Raw genomic sequence first — 24,841 nt, 5'->3', positions numbered from 1 at the left:
CTTTATGGAGGAGAGATGCCACCATTATATCCATATCAATGAACTGTTCTGTCAGGCAGTAGAATCAGATTGTGCTCTTGCCCAGGTAACTTTGTAAGATGACTAACAGGGCTATGGAGCTTAGCCTGAGGCCACAGGATATAACACGTGTAAAGTTAGGACCTATACTTTTATATGGGTTAGATCTCATTCGCTCTGTACAGAATCCACAGGGCTAATTGCCTACAGGCAAATATGGAACTGAGAGTTAATGTATTAGGTGCTGATGAAGGTACGGATGTCTTCTCTAAATAGCTGCTTCCTTCAAAACCTTTTTTTTTTTTTAATATTTTTTTCTCCTTATGGGAAGTCCTTCCTTGTCTTTTCCAGCCATACACTAAACCAGACTAAAAACTGGCATAGACACAGGCCCACATCTGGAGGATATTAGTCTGCCCAAAGGAATTCAGCCTGTGAACTGGTAAGAATCTAAATAAAATGTTTGAAAATTAGGTTCATTCCATTGCTCTCATGTTTCTACAGGTATTTACATTTTCTGGGTTAGCAGCCACATCACTCAGTATTGTTGAGTGTGGAAAGGGTTTGTGAAAACGTTGTGGGCTGACAGATGTTTTGAACCTCTCTGTCTCCCCAGCTGCACCAGATCTAACAGCCTGAAAGTGATTTCCCTTTATGATATTTCATACCACATTGCAAATCTAAATTGAGGCCTGTTTCCTAAATACATTTAAATATTAGCTGAATATAAAAAATGTGAATACAGCCAACAATCCATGAATACGCAAATGTATTTCAAAACATTCTTCACCCTGAGAATCAGAAAATGGCATATCTGGGACAAGTGAAGATAGATACAAAAGACCAAAATGGAAACATGCCTATCTGTGTATCTAACAGTTACTATTGTGTCTATCACCATAGTGCCTGGGCCTTTTGTTGAGAAACATTTCTCCTCCTTAATGATGATAAACTCAGGAATATGCAGGAACAAGAGAGCTAATTTATAAATAACGTGAATCTCATCCATAATGGCCAGTATCGGGAGGCCATTATGTAGATGCATCCAGATCATTAAGTGGCAAGGTTGGCAACATTACAAATTCTTTATCCATGTGCAGAGGCTGGGAGAGTGGGAGAGAGGAAGAGAGGTGAAAGGCAGGTGTTCTCTTTTGGTGTGGAAATCCAAAATATAATGGGAACTTAACTTCAGATTTTAGCATTGTTTACACCTGTAATGCTTTGCTGCCCTTCATAACCAAGGTCTTAGTTTATAGACCTGCTGATCACGTGTATGCTTTCTTTGTGAAATTTCTAGGAATGAAAGGTCTGGATGGATTCCATAAAAAGCACATTACTGTGCCATGGCTTTGTTTTTATTGTTGGTTACATGAAATTTCCCATTTACATAGTTACTAATGATGCAACAGAATCCATGATGATATGCTTTATAAGAAATATGTAGATATCCATCGTTACTGATAACTAGGCCAAGATTGAGTACAATTTCATAGTATTCTCTTCAACTTTTTTCTAGAAAATCTGTCTCCTATTTTTTTCCTGAGGCTAATCTCAGTGTACTCTGCAAAGAATTAAGGATTTTTTTTTTATCACCTTCTGGTATAGTGCAGGTCTCATAAACAAATGTTTGTTGATGAAGTAATTTTTAATGAGCATGAACTACTGTTTCTTCTTACTTTTTAATAATCATCCAAAGATCAAAAACAATTATTTAAAAAAAAATTTTTTTTGAGAGAGAGTGAAGGGAGAGAGAGAATCTTAAGCAGTCTCCATGCCTAGCACAGCCCCTGTGTGGGGCTCAGTCTCATGACCATGAGGTCATGACCTAAGCCAAAATCAACCAACCAACTGAGCCACCCTGGTGCCCCCCAAAACAATTATTGAATGAATCCCATAACTTGAACTATTTTTTATTTTTTATTTCTATATAATTTTTACTTCTGTATTACACTGGAAGTTATTAACTTCCAGTTAATAGGGGTTTAAGAGAATGTATGATGTTTGTGTTTTTTTATCTTTAAAGGATGAATGAAGTTTTCTTTTTTAACATACTGAAAATATCTTAAAGACACTTCAATTTGTCTGGCATTGTCTAATGAGATCTGTAATTCTACAGGGTGGATGAGAGCAGGTGTATTTGTATTTTGAGAAACCCAAAAGGAAAAGTATCACTCTCCAATGCGCAGCTCCTGAGGCTCTATGCTAACTTCTAGAAATACAGTGGTGAACAAATGACCAATTCTGGACCTTACTGTGCACAAAATCTGGGGAAGGTACTATACCAGCTGATGTAAAGAGGATAAAATATTTTTATCAACAGATCTTGATCTCAGGGAAGTTACATTTAGAGAGGGAGATTAGACTTATATATGTAAATAGGTAAGTAACCATATAATGTAATGTGCGATGTGGTAGTGGAGATATCAAGCACTACCAATACTCAGACAAAGGTATTTCACAATAAGACTGCAAGGAAGGCTCCCTGAGAGAGAAAGTGACTGACTGGGATTTAGGGGGAGATTTTGATTGGTGGTGAGAGGTTCCTAGTGGCTGGCAAATAGGGAACAATGTGGTATAGTGTGTGGAGACAAGTTTGAGGAAGGCGTATCCAGAGGGCATTGTTCAGATTAATATGATTAGGATAGAATGTATATGGGAGGGCAATATGAGAATGCTTTGACTGGGTTTGGTAAAGTTTGAGTAGCCTGTTAAGGAATTTAAGCAATATAGACCATAGGAGTCCACTTAAAGTTTTTTGAGTAAAGTAAAATTAAATGCTTCATAATTTTACATAATACATATATACATAATACATAATTATGTATCTGAAGAATCTTGTGAGGCCATCAGCTTCTAGCTCATGTTTTCATATAACAAAGTGTTATATCAACCTGGACAGGAAGTACTTCTGGAACATTCTAATTCCCTAATCCAGTAGATTACTGTGTTCTTTCAATTAAGATGTTGACTCTTTTTGCGATCAAACTCAGATAAACCAGATTTTCACAAATCAGGACCTAGTCTTGTTAATCTCAGACACATTTATGGGATATCTATGATTACCTCAGATACTGTACAGGCTGGCATGTGTCAGAAGTTGATATACTGGTCATCCTGCTGAATTTCAGCACTTTTATAATTGTGATATATAAAGATGAAATGAAGTGATAATATTCCACTCCCTCATATGAAGATCCTTCTTACCCATCTGCTCTGATGTCTCTGTAACAATATTATGAAGTTATATATGACATGCTGATCCAGTGAGGATCAGGGCGGTTCACAGTGCAGGGATTTTAGTATCATGTTCTGCATTCCCTCTTACTTCCAGATACTGTGCAAGTTAAAGCTAGGTAAGCATTATTTCTTTTTTTAAGTACATTACGGATGGGTAGTGGGCAGCCAACGGGATAAATTAATTGTCTGCTTAATGCAGCTGAGTGCATTATCTCACCAGAAGTGGAAATCTTTAGCTCCCAGATAGCAGCACAATGGGAAAAACCAACCATTTACTTCTAAGCGATTCAAAATACCCCGAAGTTAGGCAGTCGGGGAGGCCCTTGGATAAAAGTGAGATGTATGCCCTTGTTAAGATAGGGCATGGACCATATTTTGGACTGTTCAGTACTTTCTTCTTTTTATTCTGATGGCTATACTCTGGCCATTTTCTGCCCCCAAAAGAGGACTGGGCTCACTGCTCTCAAACATGCTCTGTTTCCCCAGGGCAGCTCTCCGTGATCTGTAGAACTAGTAGTCTGTTTTCCTGCAGGATGTGCTCACCTGGAATACCTGCTCTTTTGTTCTTGCTCTGTTTATCTTCTACCCATTCTTGAAGGGCTGCCCTCTCCAGGACACTTTCTGTGTCTATAACTAACTCCCATTGGTTTCACCTCTCAAACACCCACAGTGGCTAAAGTCCATGCTGCACTATCTGCAATTGCATTTGATATGCTTGTTCTCATTTCTGGTTGCTCAACAGAATCACCCATGCAAGGATTTCTTTTTTCTTTCTTTTTTTTAATTTGGAGTCATTGGCTTTCAGCTTGGCTCTGCATCAGGATTATCTATGGAACTTTGCAAAAGCAAAAAGGCTGCACCCAGAGATTGGGACTTTGGATGGCCTGACCTCTGCATTTGTGTCCTGCAGGCAATTCAGAGGCATAAAGTTCAGAAATTTCAGTTGGATGTGTTTTGCATTGCCTGTTTTTGTTTGAGTTAATCTTTTCTTTGTAACTAAATTATTAGGCGCTAAAGTTTCTTTGGAGTATTTTATCTTCCAGCATTTGCATTGCCAATAGTATAGTATATTCCTTTGGTTGATTTACTTTGCTAGGATGTTGGGAGAAGACATGGTTCTGATTCCAGACCTGTTTCTCCAGGGCAGTTATTAAACAATTCTGGTCACGATGTACATGCAAAGACCCCCAGCCTCAGGGAGCCTTTACAGGACAAATACATTTCAATAGAACAATGTTTATTTTTCCAGGAACAGCAACCTGAAGGCATTTTTAGATATTTCTGTTTTAGAGTCCAGAATTTATATGAATGACAGTGGCCCAGATGAAAATAAAAATTTGGGATTAATCTGTTGTTCCAATATACATTTAACCTGGCTGTTATGGAATTTACTTGAGAAAAGAGGTTATGGAATTTACTTGAGAAAATAGTAGAGCTCTAGAATCTCATCAAAATCTGCAAATAGACCAAAACAAAGCAAAACAAAGTCAGTATACCCCATTCCTCAATTGCCTGTGCCCCTGTGCATGCTGGAAAGAGTTGAAATCAGGTGGGGGAACATTCCATCTCCCTCCCACTTTGGTCTTCCCTTTCTATTACTGTGGGGATTTTTTTCACAGTAGGATAGCTGTTCTGTAGACTATCTAGACTGTCTGGAAACTTGCGGATATGGGGTTGGTGATAAAGATGCAGCCACCTCTCGGGTAAGGGCAGGTGACCATCCTTATAGCCTCTTCAGTAGCCAGGGTGGTCAGATTGGACATGGCTATGCCACTTCCTTCCTATTCTAAAGGAGAAGCCCATGTTTGCCTGTAACAGGTCATTCTGCCATAGAAAGCTGAACCAGATATGTTTACAAAGCTGTCTTCTGATGATGGTACCCCTGCCCCAGACTCTACCCCCTCTGCTGGCCCCCAAAAGCCCCATCCACCATCCCTATTTCAGCTTGGCTGTTGTAAGAATTTTGCTAAATGGGGCTCAGAGTAGTGAGAAAGGTAAAGCAGCTGTATCTGGAAGGTATTGCCCTTGCCTTGCTTTTAGGTCAGAGAGTCTGCTCATCTGGCTAAGCTACTTTTAGGCCTCCTTTCTTCTCCCCCCCTACAGCACTGAGGGGAGGCCTATTTTCACATATGCGCTCAGACATGCAGAAGCAAATGCCAAAATGAATTAACTGGAATAGCTCTATTAATTTATGCCTCGACAGTAATGACCTTAAGACACAGAAGAATTATATATTAATTTGTTTCTAGTGTATAGCACTGCTAAGTTAACACATTTAGGAGAATACACTTCCCTGTCTCCAGCTGTGAGGGTAAATGAGGCCGCCTGTGGCTGCAGGAGGAGTTCTGGCAGAGTCCCACTAGATGGCAGGGTGGCCTCAGGGATGGGCTGGGCTGCCGGTGGCTGCAAAACACTTTGTTTGCAGTCATTATTTGACACACTCAAAAATTGACAATTTTTCTCGTGTTGTTCATTTGGAAATTATATTTAAACTTATTTATTTACATGGGCACATACATAACGTGTATATTTACAAACAAATATGCCTACACTGTCCGAGATAAGGGTGTTTAAGAAACAATGCATCCCTGCACCAGCCTGGCTGACTTCTGTGAATTTCCTTGCTCTGCAGACGCCCCGCTGTGCTCCACACCAGCGCACACACCACATCTCGCCTTATTGATGTTGGGAAGGGGAGAGATGTCTTTGAAAGTCAAAGGGCATAATCCCTTCCAGGAGGGAAACTGTTTTTAACACATGGTTTGGTCAGTTAGGGGTGGCTCAGAAAAAATGCAAGAACAGTCAGCATCATACATCCAACCTTCCCCACCCCCCAAGAAGATTAAATGTAGAACCAGATTAGAGATTTGAATTTTGTTCAAATCCTTTCTTCCCTTTCCTCTCCCAGGTTCTCTAATCTCTCCTACTCTTTTACCTTCCTGTCTCTCTTTGTTCTTATTTCTATCAAATCTCCCTTGTCTTTTTCCTTTCCTTCTCAGTCTGAATTTCCACATCTCCCCTTTCTGCATCCTTCATTCTCTCAGAATTTGATGCTGCCAAGCTGCCTCTGATCCTGCATCCCTTTATGCAGCCTTTCCCTGTTAATGAATTGTTAAAATTTCATAGGGAGCAGTGACTATGCTCTTCCCTGCTTCTGGACACCACAGCTGGTAAGCTGCTTTCCTTCTGAGCAGGAAAGTCACAGCTATGAGCCGGCTACTTCTTGTTTGCAAACAGTTTTGCCGGTTTACATAGGTTAGTATGCAAGAGGGTCTTTCATTTTTTTTTCCCCCTCATCCAAGTTTAGGTAGGATTAGTATTTCAGTTAATGAAGGCTTCTGGAAAAGGGAGCCTCTATCCACAGTACAGAAAACAGACCCCAGCGGTCTTAAAATGCCTGGCTTTTGCAGGTTCTTGCAGTGGAAAGATTGCAGGAAACTCATGTAAAAGTAGAGGACCATGTTATTGCATTTTCAGAGTGGGATTCTTGGAAATACCTTTGCCTCAATTGTCTAGCAGGCAATCTTGTATTAAAAGTTGCAACTTTGGGGCACCTGGTGGCTCAGTCCGTTAAGGGTCCATTTGGCTTGGGTCAGGATCTCATGGGTTCAAGAGTTTGAGCCTTGCATTGGGCTCTGTGCTGACAGTGTGCAGCCTGCTAGAGATTTTCTCTCTCACCCAATCTCTCTCTGGACCTCCCAAACTGTGCACATATGCATGCACGTGTGCGTGCTCTCTCTCTCTTTCTCAAATAAACTTAAAAATTGTAACTTTTAGGGTGCCTGCATGGCTCAGTCAGTTGAGTATCTGACTCCTGATTTCTGCTGAGGTCATGATCTCGAGGTTCATGGGTTTGAGCCCCGCATTCGGCTCTGCACTGACAGTGTGGAGCCTGCTTGCAATTCTCTCTCTCCCTCTCTTTCTGCCCTTTCCTTGCTTCCATGCCCTCTCTCTCTCTCTCTCCCTCTCTCTCTCTCAAAAATTGTAACTTTTAATATAGTTCTTTCTAGATAAAACTAAAGTCATTTTCTTGATTGTTCTCCAACCAGTTACACACATGAGCTTCTGTCCATTGTGTGTGCCTTCTTCCTTTTTGATTGTAGGATAATTGCTTTAAAGATAATATGTGTGGGTAAAGAAAAATAGAACAGAAAGTGATCAACAAATTGCAGTCTAGATTAAAAAGGGATTTTTCCCTTAAAATATACATATAGGGTATGTAGGCAGTTATAGGTGATTCTATGGTAACAGGTACAAATACAGTTATGACCCACTTTGATATTTACATAACAGTGTGTACCCTCCTGGCAAATTGTGTTATTGTCACACCTCTGATCCACCATTAATTGTACATTTTACCAATGTGGTCCACAGAATATATAGATATTATCAGCCTGATAATATCCCTCACTTTATTGCCTTGCAAAGTTATTGTTCATGGTAATTATCTCAGGCATTCAGAATTCTGAAGTTCTTTTAAAAATTTCCAGAAAAAGTTATGTTTAATTGGAGTTTCTGTGTTAAATATATTATGTTATATCCTTAGTAATAGGGAAGCTATGTGTTGTGTGCACAATACTTTGCAGTCATAAAGAAATACTGACTAAATAGAACATCCCATCCCTTCAAGGTGTTGGGTAACTTAGTATTTAAGTATTTGTATCCTTTTATTTTTTTCTCTTTCACTTCATCTCTCCCCTTTTTGTCTTTACATCTTTCCTATACATCACTGTGGTCATTAATGAGAAATTCATGTCAGCAGTTTGTAGAATAAAAAAAAAAAGGAAAGCAACTGAATTTCCTTCTTCATCTTAGCATTTTCCTCAGACTAGAGATGCTGACCATCTCAAAACTAGTAGATAGGTGCTGACATTTTATAAATTTGTGCCCTTACCATAAACCTCGACCAAGTCCTCTAGATTATTTCAGGAAAATCTTTCTTCTCTGCCAATATTGGACACGTTTAGAGATCTAGGAAAAAAAATAAATTGTTCTTCTTGTCTACTGTGGCATGCTTCCTGTTGTTAGGTGAATAATCAAGCAGTTTATTTTAATCAGGAGCTCTTTGCAGGGGGGGGTGCTGGAGAGGGTTAATTGCTAGGGTAAAACAACTACAGGAGTTCAGCGTACTGGGGTGCTAATTGAGTAACAGGTGAACATAAATAGTGTGGAGAAGCAGGAAATTAGAATATAGGAAATAGGTAGATGTTAAGCTCCACAACACTTACAAATGTACTTAAGTCATTGGTGCTACAAACTGAGTAGTAAGCTGTTTTTAGAAATTTCAGGTGGCAGGCCAAGACTGGGATTGGCATGGGAGAGAAAGGGGCTTGGCTTCCTGTTGAGTAAGCGACCTCAGCTGGATCCAGCAGTTGGGTTTTAGGCTTTCAGCATCATTGACATGTGTTGCAGGTAAAGACAACTGTGGGTGAAGCCTGGCTTCTTCCTAGTCATGGCATGGCCAGGAGGCTTGAGGATAGCCTTGTCTTCCTGTAGCTACTCAATGCTTATGTGTCCTTTGATAACATTTACCAGTATTCACCTCACAAATAAGAGTTAGATTTAAATCATCAACATTTACAGAAAAAAAATGTGATGATTTGTTTCTACGTTTAGGTATATTGAATTGAGTTCCTATCCCTTCTTTTCCCTAGAGCAGGTTAGAAAGAGAAGAAAGGCTAGACAGGCTAGTCTTCAATCTTGGCTGTAAGTAAGAATCACCTAGGGAGTGTTTAAAACCCTTTTCCCAGGCTGCAACCTAGACCCGTTAAATCAGAATCTCAGAGGATAGGACTAATACATTAGTAAACTTTAGAAAACGCCAGGTGATTCTGATGAGCCAAGGTTGAAGACTGTGGAGCAGAGACAAAAGCAGAGTTTGGTTAAGAGCAACTCTCCTGTAACTGTCTGTGATAATGTAATTGTTTTGCACTTAATGCCATGCATTTGGATGTCTATGGGGGATAAAGGGAGATTGTGTGCAGAGGGCAGAGGCTGCAGAGTCATTAAAGGTGCTGCAGTTCTTGTGCTACAGGCCTGGGGTAAGAGTTGTATGTTAGACTGCAATTAAGAAGTAGGATGGGAGAGTACTGTAGAAATGGGAGAGGGGACTCTGTTTCTCTTGGTCCAGAGTGAGATGGGTGAAGATATCTCAGAATGTTCCGGATATCAAACCACTGAACATGTCAAAATTCTAATCTGAACACTGGGTGATATCTCCTCACTATTCCTACTCACTGGGGAATGCCACCCTCTCTAATAAACTTAAGCTTTAGGCCAATCTGGAGTAGGTGTGTTTGGACTTCAGCAAATCCATTAATCTCTCAGTATCTTTCACTTCCCCTTTAGTGGTTAGTTATTAGTTTCCTGTGGCTGCTGTCACAAATTAGCACAAACTTGGTGGCTAAAACAACAACAGATTTTTTTTTTTTTTCACAATTTTGGAAGCCAGGCATACATACATACATCCTCTTCCCTCCTTGGAGAAAGTCATTGAGAGGGCTTGACTGTAGGTTGACCCAAGAGCTGGCCCGGGACAGTAGGAGGCTCCTTACCCTCTCCCCTGTCCTGAAGTGTACCTTCTGCCTGCTGTTCCCGTAGCCAAAGCCACTTTAAGGATGCCAACCTTAAGAGAGCAGTGTGTTATTGAGATCATCTAGATAATACATGTGACTGAGCCAGGTTAGGGCCTTTCTGTAAACTCTTAAGACTCTGGTGGGGAGATCCACTTGTCTTGCTGCTGCCTAAGACAAGCCTCCGAGGTAAGTTCCCCAGCTTATTAAAACTGTCACCTAGGGGCGCCTGGGTGGCTCAGTCGGTTAAGCGGCCGACTTCGGCTCAGGTCATGATCTCGCGGTCAGTGAGTTCGAGCCCCGCGTCAGGCTCTGTGCTGACAGCTCGGAGCCTGGAGCCTGTTTCAGATTCTGTTTCTCCCTCTCTCTCTGACCCTCCCCCGTTCATGCTCTGTCTCTCCCTATCTCAAAAATAAATAAACGCTAAAAAAAACAAAAAACAAAAAACAAAAAAAAACTGTCACCTACCAATCTGGAGTTGTCTGACTCTTTCTTCAGTCTCTCATTACACTGTGTGTATGGGGGCCAGTTTCAGATTTTACCCTTGAAGCTCCCAAGTGTGCAAACCAACAATATGTTTAAGTATCCCTAAACTTATGTATATCCTTGTAGAATGCATACTGTTGTTTTGTATGCATATGTAATTCCATTTTTCAAAAACATTGTGAAATGAGACTGATAATGTTTTTTTTTTATTTTATTTATTTATTTTGAGAGAGACAGAGACAGTGAGAGTGGGGAAGGGGCAGAAAGAGAGGGAGAGAGAAAGAATCTCAAGGAGGCTCTGTGCTATGAGCACAGAGTCCGATGCGGGGCTTGGTCTCACAAACCATGAGCCGAAACCAAGAGGTGGATGCTTAACCAATAGAGCCACAAGGCACTCCCTGATAATGTTTCTTAATTTTGAAATTCAACATCATATTTTTAGGATCCATCCATTTTGCTCTATGTACTTCGGTTGTAACCTTTGCTTCTAAAGACTGTAATATGCCACAGGATTCATTGACCACATTTTACTTTTCCCTTCCTCCAGTTATGGATGCCTAACTTGTCTCCACCTCTCTGCTAAATGAATATCCTTGTACATGTTGTAGAGCTTGCTCTGAATGATAGAGTACATAATTACTCAGCTGGACCACATGTTGCCAGATTGTTCTCAGAAATACCTATTCCAGTCTCTCTTCCCACTAGCCATGGAAGAGAGTAATTCTTTTTCTATATTCCCAGCAACATTTGACATTATCTAGTCTTCTAATTTTTGTTATTCAGATAGGTGTAAGGATATTATTTTAATTTCTATTTCTCTGATTATTACTGAGCTTGAATACCTTTCCATGTATTGAGAGTCAGTTTCTGCTTCTATGAGTTATCTGTTATATCTTTTGACCATTTTTATTTTGGTTTCCTGTCATTTTCTTGTTGATTTGCAGAGATATCTTTTATATTATAGAGCTATGTCCAATACAGTAGCAACTAGCCACTTATGAATATTTGAATTTAAATTAATTGAAAATTAAATAAACTTAAAATTCAGTGCCTTGGTCACACTAGCTACATTTCAAATGCTAAATAACCACATTTTTTTAAATATGAAATTTATTGTCAAATTGGTTTCCATACAACACCCAGTGCTCATCCCAACAGGTGCCCCTCCATGCCCATCACCCACTTTCCCCTCCCTCCTACCCCCCATCAACCTTCAGTTTATTCTCAGTTTTTTTCCCATACCGTCTGCTTTTTCTTCTTCTTTTGTTTTTTTAATATGAAATTTATTGTCAGATTGGTTTCCATACAACACCCAGTGCTCATCCCAATAAGTGCCCTCCTCAATGCCCATTGCCCACTATTCTCAGTTTTTAAGTCTCTTATGGTTTGCCTTCCTCCCTCTCTATCTTGTTTTCCCCCTTCCCCTCCCCCATGGTCTTCTGTTAAGTTTCTCAGGATCCACGTAAGAGTGGAAACATATGGTATCTGTCTTTCTCTGTATGATGTATTCCACTTAGTATAACACTCTCCAGTTCCATCCACGTTGCTACAAGAGGCTATATTTCATTCTTTCTCATTGCCAAGAGGTATGCCATTGTGTATATGAGCCACAACTTTTTTATCCATTCATCAGTTGATGGACATTTAGGCTCTTTCCATAATTTGGCTATTGTTGAAAGTGGTATAAACATTGGGGTACAAGTGCCCCTATGCATCAGCACTCCTATATCCCTTGGGTAAATTCCTAGCAGTGCTATTTCTGGGTCATAGGGTAGATCTATTTTTAATTTTTTGAGAAACCTCCACACTGTTTTCCAGAGTAATAACCACATGTTTCTACCATATGGCTCCCGTATTGGATTATGCAGAGAATACTTCAATTATTACAGAAAGTTGTTTAGGACAGAGCTGTTCTAGTTTTTTGTCGGTCTTATTATTATTATTTTTTAAAATGTTTATTTTATTTTTGAGAGAGAGAGAGAGAGAGAGAGAGAGAGAGAGAGAGAGAGTGAGTGTGGGGGAGGGGCAAAGAGAGAGGACACAGAATCTGAAGCAGGCTCCAGGCTCCAAGCTGTCAGCACAGAGCCTGACACGGGGCTTGAACCCAAGAACTATGAGATCATGACCTGAGCCCAAGTTGGACATTTAACAGACTGAGCCACACAGGTGCCCGTCTTGTTGTTTTTAGATATGGCTAATATTTTCTTTAAATCTGTCATCAACATTTTCTGTGATACGGCAGATTAAAGATGTCTGCACATTATTTCATGTTCCTCCTAAAAAGACATATAATCAATGGCCCCTCCCCTTAAATCTGGGACTCTTTTGACCAATAAAATAGTGTAGAAGTGACATTGTGCCAGTTTCTGGGTGAAAGACTTGATAAAACGTAAGGTTCTAATTTCTTCTCATGGAGCACTCTCTCAGCTTCCTCTCTTTGTGAGAAGTCCGATCACTCTGAAATGGCCAAGCTAGAGAGACACAAACTAGAGTGGTGCTCTGTTCTACAGTCTCAGCTGAGCCCAGCCTATCAGTCATCTCTGCCTAGGCACCAGCCATTTTTGTGATGCTCTCTTGGCTGTGTACTGTGTTGAATGTTACCAAATGCATTCAGTCAACAGTATGTGGAATAGGAGAGTAATCCAGTTGAGACTTTCCTGAATTCCAGACCTATGGGATCATTAGGTACAAAAACATGTTTTTTTTTTAAACCATTAAATTTTAGGGTAGTTTGTTATGTGCAGTGGATAACCAGTTAGTTTTTTTAAAACAAAAACTTTGATGTAAGTGATGCAGTTTAGTATGTAGACTATTGCATAGCAGCTCTGAATGATAGAGCCTTAGCAACAATCGCTCTGCCTCTTGGATGTGTGCAACTTTATTAGGTTGAAGGTACTGATTTTCATTGTCTCAGTCTCAAAGTTGAGATACTAATGAATCACAACACAAATATTGTAGTGAGGAAGAGATGAGACAGCAGATGTTAAGAAAGCTCTTCTCACGGTACCTGACTTCGGAAGGAGATGCTCTAATTGTTGGAATGTGCAAGGTACAGAAATGGCACAGAGGATAGATGAATGACTGCTTAGTCAAGTGAGGTGGAGAGTGGCTGTCAGGCTAAGGTCTTCAGAATTAAAAGGTTCATGGTATATTAAAGGTACTACAGGAATTTATCAGACTAACTTAAGGAGGAAAAGACATTTGAGGTAGAGCAGTTACGGTGTGTCAAAGCAAGCTCAGTCATTTATTTATTTATTTATTTAAAATCTGTTGATACATGTGTATAATATGTATCTGCACTTATTTAATGTTATCTGCATATATTTTATATATATCTATGTCTGTGTATTTACATATGTATATATAATCTTTATTGTCTTCAATAAAAACATATGACTAATTTTAGTATAGTCAAATTTACAATCTTTTTCTTTGTGGCTTTGCTTTTGGCAGCTTGTTTAAGAACTTCTTTCCTACCTAGAAGTAACACAGGTAATTTCTTGTATAATCTTCTAAGATTTATAGTTTTGCCACTTATATATACATATTTAACACATCTGGGATTCATTTTTTATGTATACTGTAAGGTAGGGATTTGATTTCACTTGGATACTAATATTCCTAGAAAAGGCATTAAATAGTTATTCTTTCCCATTGATTTATAATGTCCACTGTATCATAAATCAAGTTTCCAAATAGGCATGGGTCTATTTTTTTTCAACTATGCTATATATTTGATACTATAACAATGTTTTAATTACCATAGAGACCATGTCTTGATATTTAGAAGGGAAAATTTCTTTCCACTTTTGTATTAATTTTTTAATATTAAAACTTTATTTTTTTAGAGCAGTTAACAACAAAAGTGAGGGAAAGATACACAGATTTTTCGTATATACCTGTCCCTACAATGCATGCTGTAACCTTTCCCCTATCAACATCCCCACCAGAGTGGTACATTTGTTAAAACTGGTGAACCTAGATGTAACTGTATTTTTATTTTCACATTTCAAAGTTTATTTAATGATGTAGGAGAATACCATATTGTTAAATGAACAAAAATAGACACACAGCATCTTGTTTCCAAATCTGCTAGAGATTGTAGGTATTTGTATTATTAAAAGAATGGAAGTAAACATCTCAAAATGTTAACCATGAATATTTCTAAGTGATGGACTCATAGGCCATTTTCTCAGTTATCTTCATAATTTTTTGTTTTGAAAATTTTTTAATACTATAATTGCTTTTATAATCTGAAAATCCAACACATCTCAATAGAGAGAACATTCATTTTGGAAATATTTACGTGCAAAGAATCCCCAAGTAAGTGCCTTGCAGGTCTTCTTTTTCTTTTCATTCTTTCCTCTCACATCTGTCTCTTAGGGCTGCCCTATTGGGCACCTACAATCTGATATTTTCAATAATCCTATCATGAGATACATGTTATGTTGCTGCAGAAAATAGTGTCCTGTCTAGTGAGTAGTTCTTCAGCTGGTCAAATCAGGTTTGCGTTCTTACTCAGTTATATGCAAACTGATGTTACAGAACTCTCTCACCGCTTTGTCAGTCTTCAATCCACTGCTCACTTAGTGAACTTTCTCTGCTGCCAGGGTTCATCACCTATGCTCAGAGACCACCTCACTTGAGTTTGATGTATTGAGACTATTAAAAAAAATGTTCCTATATAATTCTTTTTTCTTCTTTGTATAGTCTCTGCTGGTGTTGACTTGTGTATCCCTATAGGAATTGATATGTTTTTTTTACAGTCTGACTCTGAGTGTGTCTCCACTCTTGCCCCTTGTTGTGTGCAGAAATGTCTGTACTTGTGGGATCCAGAGGTCACCACATGAGTGTTGGTGGCAATAGTGGTCAGTCTCTCCTTGAATCCCGATTAGTTGGTCCTGAGGCCCATTCTTAAAGAGACATTGCATTGATCACGTAATCTCTACTATCAAAGCAACTCTAATCTTGGCTCAGGGGTGGAGATGATAGGACCTTCAGTGGATGCCTGATTCAGTGCTTGGAGACAGCTTCTGAAGGTTGTGACTTTTCAATTAGGTTTGCATTTTGTCATCATGTTCATCTTCAACACTGAAATTCTGAATTCTGAAAAGATCACTGAAAATCAGTGTGCTTTGCAAAGATACTGGTCCAGATGTCTGTAATTTTAATTCTTTTGCTGTCCTTTGGCCTATTGCCTGCCTATACTGCACTTTTCACATTTGCAGGCAAACCAAATCTATAGACACACAGCTTGTTGTGATATCAGTGATCCTCTGCTCACTATTTTATTTTTTGTTTTTGCTTTACAATTCATGAAAGTCAGGTTTTATCAACAGAGTATTGCATTTGAGGCTCTGAAAAACATGACCCCCTCCTCCAGTGTCACTTCCTACTATAACTCTTAGATCAGTAATTTACCAGGCTCATCACCATTTCATAACAGGATTATGTACTTTTCAGTCTTATTCCCCTGTTATTTTCTTAGTCCAAAATATCCTTCATCAAGATTCAAAATGTGGGAAGACTTTCTCGTGCCTCACCATGTTCAAGGAAATTCTTCTTTTTCAACAGATCTCACTTTCTGCTGCACTATTGTGCATTTTAGGAAACATGAAAGAAAGAAAAAAAAAGGAACTTTTAGAAAAGCTTATTTTAAAAACAACCTTCTCTCTCTCTTTTTTTTTTTACCTTTGTATATATTGACGAGCCCATCAAGTTCTGTATGGCAGGAAATGAATCAAACTACAAATATTGATCAAGAAACATGTTTGTTGCTGATCAGAGATAACATTCCTTGTAAAAATGTGCATTTTGGTCAATATTTATTCCTTACTAAAATTACACAATTATGTTTTCTTCTCTTAAACTCAATTTGTCCAATTTGCTATAATGCGATTTCCTGTACCGATGTATAATTTATTTATATGATTAGCGTATCCTCTGTGGGAACTTAAACTGATATAACTTCCTTTGAACAACATATCTGGGGCAGTTATGATGTGTTATCATCAGCTAAGGGAAATATCTTGCTCATGAGTCACAAAAACAAATGTGAACAAACAATTGCTTATAGTGATCAATTTTCATAGTGTAGTTCTAGCAAGAGCAGAGGTGGACACAATTGATTCTAGTCATATAACTAAATTGTCCCAATCTTAAACGTAGTTAAATCTAATCTTTGGTAATAAGATAATAGTAGTTAACAAAGGATTCTTAACTATTACTACCTAAGACACATTATAATCATTAACTGATTCACATAACGTGTTGCCATTTATGCAGGTAAAACTGCTAAATGAATAATCTGGTAACAGCATAGATCGTGTTTTCTCAATGAGCATTTATAAGGTGTCTGGGGGTGTGTACAATACTGTGCTTGCTTCTGAGAGAAATGTAAATGAGTTAAGATACATCCCCGCAAGCTAATGGAGAACAGAAATTTATGCTGATGAACATACAGAGCCTAAAATACCGTTTGATATGTGATGTGCTTCCGTTTCTTCTCTTGAAAATGGTCAGTGCATATTAGCTATTACTGTTATTAACTTCACATGGAATAGAAATGAAAAGAAGTTCTAAGTCATTCTGGAGCTGAGAAATGAGGGAAAATTTTATGAAAGCAGTTGAACTTGAGATGGTCTTGAAAAATGGTATATGTATTCGTGCAGAGGTAGTGAAAGGGTGTGGCTGCTATGTTGGCTGTTGTCTGAACGAGTTCAGGTTGCTAGAAATGAAAGTGGCCTTTGAATGTTAGGCATACTGATGGGAGATCAGGCTTGTTTACTGGAAGAAATTAGAAATACTACTGGAAATACAGATTGGTCCAGTTGGTAGACTGTTTTGTTACAGGATAATAAAATGTTGGATTAGAGCCAGAAGAAATTATTTTTAATGATTTTCTGTGATTAGACCATGTCATACAGTTTTTCTGTGTCTCAATTTCTTCATCTGTAACATGCATTAATATTGTGAGATAATTTTAATTTTTTCTTAAGTATGATAAAATTTGGTTTTGGATGACTCCTAAATATATAGCAATTTATACAGGGACACAGTACTGCTAAGTGCTTTATATATACCTGTACTTCATGCATGCACTTTATAAATATACTAAACACTCCATTTTACAAATATGTTATTATTATAATCATCACTATTATCATTATTGTTAGTAACACTTGTAAGTTGAGGAAGTGATTTATTCTGTAGGTGATAGAGCAAATGGATTTGTTTTACAATAGGTAAATGTCATAAGGAAAGTAACATTGAAGAAATATTGACCCTGAAATTCATTAGCATGTGACACTGAGAAAATATTTATAACATTGAGACAAAATAATTCCTGTACTCACTACATTAAAAGCTTGTATTTTCTCAAAAAACAAAAAAAAATTGGGCAAAGGACATCATGGGTGGGAAATTCACAAAGAAGTTCAAGTGACTGATAAACTTAGGAATTTATGAACTTATAAAAACTTGTTTAACTTAATTATGTTCAAAGGACCTAAATGAATAGGATTTTTTAATCATCACCGGTGGGGGGGGTGGGATGTAGTTTTGATGAGGAATATAGAGAAATGTTACTTTAATACGTTGTGGTAAAAGTAAAAATTGGTACATCATCTGTGGAAGAACAATTTGGTAATATTTAAGAACTCCTAGATTTTTTTTTACTCTTTGATCCCAAACTACAATCTTAAAGGATTTATTTTAAGGAATTAATTACAAATGCATATGTGAGGATTACCTTCATGGATGATTATTACTGTATTATTTATAGGAAAAAACAGGAAACAACTTATATTTTCAATATAAGGAATTATTTAACTAGATAATGATGAATCTACATAAAGAAATACATTGTTGGCATTTAAATTGTGTAACAATGGTATGTAATAACACAGAAATATATACACAGTATACCAAAGCAATTTCAAATCTAACTCTTTTATCTGTGTATACAATATAAATTTGTATATGTATGTGTATATAAATACACACATGAATGGGATTATATTTAATAGGGATTATCTGTGAATGGCGGGCTTATACTTTTATTAACGTCTTTGATCTATCTTTTTGAGATTTTCTCTACTGAACTTTTGTTCTATTTTAATAAAAAAATAAGATGAACTAGGTGGCCTGGTTAACTTCACAGGCTGAAGCTCCCTGAGGAGGGAGAACCAGATCTCTATGGTAAATCTTTTCATTCTAGTTGTTAGGATGCACATGAAACTCTTGTGACTTTTGACCTAGGGTGAACTCAGAGGTTTATCATATATTGACCTGTATTTGATTTTCTGTCCTAATGGGAACTTCATCTGAATTTGAACAGTCAGTTATTTAACTACCTGACCATGCCAATTCAAAGACAAAGTGATATCAGTAACGTTTATTTTGTGACAATTCCCTCTATGCTTTAAACTTCTATGATAGCATAAAACCTTGAAAGCACTAGGAAATATTATTCTCATCTTTCAAAAATGTTGTAATAGAAATTAATTCAATGACAAAAATTACCTGGTTAATAAGTACTTTTTGTATTTATTTGTTCACTTAAAGGGCCAGTTCACACTACTTCTTGGCCAGTTTGATCAACTGTCCAAAGAATTAAAAGTTAACACAGTTCTGTTGTTCCAAACAATTGACCCTGTACTGAAATTGTTAAATGATTATGCAAAAACACAAGTACAGTTTATAAAAGCCTTTTTTTCACTTGTGTTATGTTGCCTTGGATAATAAAGGGATTTGCAGGTCAGCTTCTCTGGTTCAGCCCTTGCCATTCCATAATCTCGCAGGAAGGGTTAAAGACAGTGGTGTGAGTAAATGTTTAACAAATGATTGTCTGGGGTGGGGAAAGGGTGGGAGTTCTGATTTGTGCATTTGCCTCTTCCCATGGTGTAAATATTCTCAGTATAGTTGATTTTGAAATCCCAATGTGTCACTGAATTCAGTTGGGAAAAGAGGTGTACAACTATCTCGAGTCAGTATGAGTCAGCTACATCACATGCTGAAAGAGCACCTCCAACTACTGCATGTTCTGCTTATGTCTTTTGTCCTACAGATCACAGTGTTCATTATGATGTCTTTTTCCACTTAATGGATTGTGAAGTTATTAAGGGGGCAATGTCTTGTTTATTTTTGTTTCCCCAGTGCCTCACACAATGCTGGGCACACAGTAATGTTCATTGAAAAAACAAACAAACAAACAAACAAACAAACAAAAAACAGACTTAAATTGAAGTTGTAACAATTTGTAGAATACATGGGGAAGACTGTATGGGAAAAGTATGGACTAAAGAATTTAATCTATATTTAAAATATTTGTGCATGGGAAATTTGTATATAACTACTCAGTCATCAGCCTTATTTAAAAACATGCAGCAGGTGCCAAATTCTTGTTTGATGAGAGTTAAAAATAATTAATATTATTATGTGGGAGAATTTGTTGTAGAAACATAAGCAAAATGGTATATGTATAAAAACACAGTATTAGTAAAAGAGAAATACTTCTGTGGCTAAAGCTAAATGCCTGGGAAAAAAAGCAATTCAGTTTCCCAATATTAATTATTGGGCCATATCCTGCTATTGATCTGTGCATGTAAAAATCAATGCCAAGATAAGGACCTTCATAATTGACAGGAGTAATTTTGAGGTATGTACTCATTGACATTCAAAGAGCCAGGAAACAATGAAGACATTATGGATGAGAAAACTTTGGGATTTATCTGAAGTTTTAATTACTACTTTTCAAACTTTTAAAGGAAGTGGAGGAGGGAGAGGGTAAGAGAAGCATGTTATTTTATTCTCTGTTCCTTCTAGGTTTGCAAAAGAAAAAAAGAAAAATATTTAACATTTATAGTATCTTACCTTACATTCATTGAACCTTTTTTAGTTTTGCAAAATTCTTTCACATTCACATTAAAATTTTTTTTTAATATTTATTTTTGAGGGAGAGACAGAGCATGAGTGGGGGAGGGGCAAAGAGAGAGGGAGATACAGAATCTGAAGCAGGCTCCAGGCTCTGAACTGTCAGCACAGAGCCCAATGTGGGGCTCGAACTCATGAACCGCACGAGATCATGACCTGAGCTGAAGTCGGATGCTTAGCTGAGTGAGCCACCCAAGCACCTCTCACATTCACATTTGATTCTCATTTCAGCCAGTGAATAGAGGCCATTTATGTGTTTTTCTCAGTTTCTAACAGATGGGGAATGAGACTATTACTATGGACTCTGACTCTTACTGCTGTCTACTTTTAATTAGAATATATTTCCTCCCTGATGAGTATATGTGAGTATATGGAGTTTTGCTTGGAAAGACAAGACATGTGGAAAAATGAATCAAAGGATCTTAATAAACTTATATTTCCTGGTGAGGAAAAAGAGTCCTGTTTTTTTCCTGCTTGTTTCACTTGTGTCCTGCCGTCTGGCTCATGACAGACTTGGCAATCTAATGGGAAGTTTGTGGTAAGAGAACAGCACAGTTAATAAGAATTGACTGGCTTAGGACTGTGTTGCATATTTTTTTATTATTTAAAATATATAAATATAAACTATATATGTTATTGTTTTTGTCCACTTGGGTTAGTTATTTCTTCAATTAGGTATGATGTCCCTTAAGACTTCTTTTTGCAGCTTGGGACTCATCTTTATGTTACCCCATATCAAAACATCCAAACATTATTTTGCTTTTTTAAATTTCAGAGATAAAGTACACAAATCTTTCCACTTCATTTTTCCCTCTTTTCATCAAGCTCTAGTTTTAAACACTTCCATTTTCTTATTATACAAAGGAAATAACATGAAATACTCTTCCTTTATTCATTTAACTTTAAGACAGAATAAAAATTTTTTAAAAACCCAACATATTACCATCTGTTTCATCATAGTCCTATATATTTTTTTCCTGAAAAAAACATTGGGAGCTGTGCTGGTAAGGAGTGGTTAAGAATAAGTTAGACTCTAAGAGAAATATGAGTAGATCCTGTAGGTGTGTCTTGGGCAAGGATTACTTTGCTGCAAGAACAGAAGCTCATTGACTCTGGCTCAAGTAGAAAGGAATTTTATTGAAAGAACATAAGTTACTACTAACATAAGTTAAAAAGGTCATAAAGCCAAGTCCTGCTCAGATACCCATGAAAGGACTGGAATGGGCAAGTTGTGAACAGAGGCTTCTCCCCCAACCACTGCTGAAGGCACATGGTCTCTGGCTTCTGTGACTCTTGCATGCTTGAGCCATTTTTTTCTTTTTCTCAGTTGGCTTATACTGCTAACTCATGGCCTGCCGCTCATCTTAACTTTTCTCTATGCCTATTCATCTTAACTTTTCTCTGTTCTTGACCTCCATCTGCCTTGCTGGTTACTCTAGCTCTGATGACACAGTATACTAATTTGAGAGCTAATGGTCTTCCAACTGGCTATTGTCTACATTCTGACAAGATGTAGTCTCATTGCCTAGTGTGGAGTGGATATTCAGTTGTAAGCTCCCTTTCCAGGCTCTGAGGGTATGGTGAATTCCATTAGAAGCGAGTGTGGTATGGAAGGAGTAATTTGGAAATGTTAGCGCACCAGGGTTAAAAGGATGAAAGCCAAGGATTAGAACCCCTTGAAATTGTAATCTTCTTGAGTATACTGAAATGAAAGACCTAAGTAGAGAAATAGTATCAATTAAGAGTAAAGATAGTATGGAAATTAATATTATTGTATTTTACCCCTTAGGTAATGAGAATACATTGATGGATTTTGAATTGGGAGTATTGTTTGCAGGAAATAAATTTTATGGGATAAATTATATTCTGAAAATGGTAGAGATTAGGAAATAGGAGGAGATCACTACTACATCAAAGATGTATATATAGTATAGCTGTTATATAAAATGCTTCCTGTATATTGCCTTTTTTGCCTTCCCATGTTAGAGCATATCTCCCTCTCCTTTACTCTCCTTCATCAGAACGAAAGAAATACAGTTCTTCTATATGATTATAAATTGTTTGACTCATTTGAAAGAATAGCACATATCATGATGAGCACTGAGTAATGTATAGAAATGTTGGATCACTATATTGTGCACCTGAAACTAATATAACACTATGTTAACTACACTGGAATTAAAATAAAACTTAAGAAAAAAGAATAGCGCATATCACATTATTTTTCACTGTATTTATCTATATATTTAACTGTGTCCCTTTCCCTCCAAAAGATGGTGAAATTCTTGAGAGTATTGTATTTCTGCCATTTTTGTGTCTTTCTCATCTTTGCATTTAGTACAGTGCCTGACACATATGAGCCCCTCAATAAATGACAGTTCTCTTTTCTGTACAGGGAATGTTTAACTTCCATTAAGAAGAATGGTTTTCAAAGTGGAAAAAGAAAAACACCTTGTGATTAGGAGGATATGAGATAGGAACATAGCAAGAGGTGAACCATCTTCTAAGAAAACCTACAAGCGTGATCACAAAACCTCACAGTGTGGCTCTTTAGGTGCCTGGAGAGAATGTGAGAGGTGATAAAGAATGTTAGTAGGGAGAGATTGTCCTGAGGTTGAGTACAAGAAATATATAAATCTTTAGAACTGTAGACATCTAGCTTAGTTCAGCCCTGAGCTATCTTGTGGAGGGGAGATTGTTACTTATGTGGCTCCAGATGACAAAACTGGCACTTAGAATGAAGTTAAAGGAGGTTGATTTCAACATTCAGTAAGTTAGGACTTTCAAGAGGTAGAAGAACCCCAAATGAGATTCACTCTCAAAATAACTTTTATTGGGGTACCACAGTGGTTCGTGGGATTGAGCCCTGTTTTGGGCTCTGTGCTGAGAGCACAGAACCTGCTTGGGATTCTCTATCTCCCTCTCTCTCTGCCTCTTCCCCACTCATGCTCATGCTTGTTCTCTCTCTCTCTCAAAAAAAAAAAAAAAACTTAAAACAAAACAAAACAACTTTTATTAACAGAAAATGTTCAAACAGAGGCTAATTATCTGAGAGAAATGACATAGAGATTCTTTTAATGGGTTGAAGGTTGTACTAAACTCTGAGGAACTTTCCAGACCTAACATTTCATGGTGCTATATTTGTTAAGTTGAATTGAAGCCTATGTTCCTTTAAAATGTAATCCACAGCCATGGTGATGTCTATATTCCTTTGGGGGAAATTCACTAATCAGGTGGAATAGCTACTTCTTTGATGCATTTATATGATTTTTTTTTCTCACAAAAGTCAAGAGACATAAAAAATAACATTTTAAATCATCTTGTACTTAGAGAAAAATATTTTGGAGAAGGAGGAAATGACAGGCTTGTTAAGAGTAAGGAAGGCTCCCAAGAAGATTAGTAAGTATGAATCATGCGTCTAGATCAGAAGGGTTAGTTCAATAAGGCAAGCTTTAAAAAGGTCCATTGGTCCGATCCCCAAGAGACAGGTTATGAAATGACTGATGCCAATCAAATCTCAGTTGAAGGCTCCGTGTATGTGAGTGTGAGTGAGTGTGCCTGTGTATTTCAGCGGTTGAAATGTCAAATCAAAACCAATGTCAGTCATCATGGTGTCAGTTTGGTAGAGATGGAGTTGACGTGTAGCTGGAGATTGGGGGAACTGAAAGGTCTCTTTAAATGTTGAGAATTCACTTTAGAGTGTTGGCAAGAAAGAGAGGATTTAAGGCATAGTACATAATTCTAGGCATATATATGACTGGAAAAGTTCCTACATTAATGATGGAAGAATAACCATTTACCATAATAGCAAACACTTTCCCACAGACAAACTCCAACAGAGGCTTCTTATTTCTAATTCATTTAATCCCTGCGTTATTGTCCCACCCTTTCATTGTGTCGCCCACAACTCTTTACTAGTGACTCTAGCCAGCCCTTTATCTACAAAGATCCTAAGACTGATGGTTTATAGTGTCCTGATATGTGATTTCTTTGGTTTTTGAAATGTTCTTACACCTCCCTTCTGGTTATTCATTAAAGTTTAGAATTTAAAAAAAACCTGAAAATATGCCGTATGTTTTTAAATCATGGTATAAAAAGTAAAAGTATCACAGCAGGTCCTATGATAGTATATCACTCATTCAGAGCCATCTAGCACTGTAATTTCTCCTCAGAGCTGTCCTTAGCCGTTGTTGTCCACAACTTTTCCTGTTCACTGACTTGCTACTGAAGGACAATGCAGCACCTTCAAGAGGAAAGGAAAACTGCATTACACTTTTTCTTCAGCATTTCTGTTGTGACATCAATAAGATAGTACCTGACTCTGAGTTTACCACATTTCTCAAGATTCTGCTGTATTTCCCTCTAAGGTGTTACTTTTGCGAAACACCACTTTAAATTTAAGCTCAATCATAACAACATATTTTAAAGTTAACGGCAAGGCTGTTGAATTTAAAATATGTGGAACAAGGTCAAAGCTTTAAGCATCCACCCTGTCTTCATCTTATTGACTAGACTTTACCTGTTTCATTGGGATTTGATGGAGTGTGAGGTCCTCAAAGGCAGGAGCTGTGACTTAGTTGGCTCTTTGGAATAGT

The sequence above is a fragment of the Acinonyx jubatus genome, chromosome D3, assembly GCF_027475565.1.
Source record: "Acinonyx jubatus isolate Ajub_Pintada_27869175 chromosome D3, VMU_Ajub_asm_v1.0, whole genome shotgun sequence".
Taxonomy (NCBI): Eukaryota; Metazoa; Chordata; class Mammalia; order Carnivora; family Felidae; genus Acinonyx; species Acinonyx jubatus.
The sequence above is the reverse complement of the archived record's forward strand: the minus strand, read 5'-3'. Positions refer to the sequence as shown.